This window comes from Cyprinodon variegatus, unplaced genomic scaffold (genome assembly GCF_000732505.1).
Source record: "Cyprinodon variegatus isolate N-32 unplaced genomic scaffold, C_variegatus-1.0 Scaffold687, whole genome shotgun sequence".
Classification (NCBI taxonomy): Eukaryota; Metazoa; Chordata; class Actinopteri; order Cyprinodontiformes; family Cyprinodontidae; genus Cyprinodon; species Cyprinodon variegatus.
The window spans coordinates 113,817-116,016 of record NW_015151140.1 but is presented as its reverse complement, the minus strand read 5'-3'; positions in this window follow the sequence as shown (position 1 = coordinate 116,016).

Here is a 2,200-nt window from a genome sequence, read left to right as displayed (position 1 = left end):
TCTGGTTCCGGTTGCTAGGGCCGGTTCAATCTGGTTCCGGTTGCTAGGGCCGGTTCAATCTGGTTCCGGTTGCTAAGGCAGTTTCAAACTGGTTCCATTTCCTTAGGCCGGTTCAAACTGGTTCCAGTTGCTAAGGCCTTTTCAAACTGGTTCCAGTTGCTAGGGCCGGTTCATTCTGGTTCCAGTTGCTAGGGCCGGTTCATTCTGGTTCCAGTTGCTAGGGCCGGTTCAATCTCGGGCTGGTTCAATCTGGTTCTGGTTGCTAGGGCCGGTTCAATCTGGTTCCGGTTACTAAGGCCGTTTCAAACTGGTTTCGGTTGCTAAGGCCTTTTCAAACCGGTTCCAGTTGCTAAGGCCGGTTCAATCTGGTTACGGTTGCTAGGGCCGGTTCAATCTGGTTCCGGTTGCTAAGGCCGTTTCAAACTGGTTCCGGTTGCTAAGGCCCGTTCAATCAGAGAAGCTCTGCTATCTGCTGGGTGGAAAACCTGTAATTAATCTATAAGTTAGAATTGAAACCAAAGAAAAGTTATTTCCAAATTTAACATTCAGGAGGAAATGAAAGTAAAAAATAACTGAGTCTGTGAAGGCAAGCTGGGAGAAGGAAGCAAATACTGAGGCGCTAAAGAAGGATCCCTGATTGGCAGAGATTATGGCTGGAATAACAGAGGAAATCTGGTGATTCCCAGAGATCCTATGGTGCTGGAAAAGTCATTTGAAATAAAGAGGTGAAGACGGGATAAAAATAAAATTCCCTTTGTTTTAAAATGGCGTATCTTGGGAATATTGACACATTAGATTTAAAGAGATGACGACAAAAAGTTGAGAATACTGCTGGCTGCTAAAAAATCCGTATCCAGGAGATGGCGCAGTGAGCCTACATTGGAGTCAAGGATTTATGTTATGGAGAAAATGAGTGCATCAGTAAGACTGGAGATGAACACATTTAATGTCTAGGAGGTAAAGGTTATTCTGTAAAACTATAAGATAAATGTATAACATACCCAGGTTAGATGCTAACAGTTGATTGGAATTTTTATTTACATTTCTAATCTTTGGTTGTGTCTGTTTGGGTTGTAGAGTCACATGAAAAAGTTTGGACACCCCTATAAATGTTTTATTTCTAAAAATAGTTTGCAACAGTAATCTAATAACTACGGTGGCCCTGAGGTGCAAAACACAACATTAACGAAAGCACAACAACATATAACTGATGGGCACAGTAATATTTCAGAATTCAATTGAGGTTTATTGGACTAACAGAAAATATTTAATATGCATTAAAATAAAACTTGACAGGTGCAAAAATTTGGGCACCTTAATTATTTTATTGATTTGAACCTTTAACTATTTTTCACTGAAACACAAAGTTGGTTTGGTAACTTCATTAAGATATGAACTTCATAGCCAGGTGTGAGAAAATGTATTTAAGGTGGCCGGTTGGAAGATGATCTCCTGTTTGAAGATTAATCATGGGCGCCTTAAAACAACGCTCAAATGATCTGAAAACAAAGATTGTTCAAAGTAGTTGTTCAGGGGAAGGATCCAAAAAGGTTTCTCAGGGATTTAAACTGTCAGTTTCCACTTTGAGGAACATAGTGAGGGAATGGAAGACCACAGGGACAGTTCTAATTAAGCCCAGAAGAATATCAGAGGCAGAGAAGAAGAATGGTGAAGGACAACCCAAAGACCTGCAGCATCATCTTGCTGCAGATGGTGTCCCTGTGCATCGTTCAACAATTCAACACTTTGCACCAGGAGAAGCTGGATGGGAGAGTGATGCGTCAGAAGCCGTTTCTGCAACGCCACAAACAGAATCGCTTAAGGTTCACAAAAGCACATTTGGACAAGCCAGCTTCATTTTGGTATAAGGTCCTTTGTACTGATGAAACAAAGGTTGAGTTGTTTGGTTATAAAAAAAAAAAAGGCATCATGGTAAAAAAAAAAACAGTGTTCCAAGAGAAACCCTTGCTACCCACTGTAACGTTAGGTGGAGGTTCCATCATGCTTTGCCAATACTGGCACTGGGAATCTTGTTAAAGTTGAGGGTCGCATGGATTCCACTTAATATCAGCAGATTCTTGAGAATAATGTTCAAGAATCAGTTGGGAAGTTGAATATATGCCGGAGAGGGATATTTCAGCAAGACAATGATCCAAAACACCGCTCCACATCTCCTCAGGTATTCATGCCGAGGAACAAT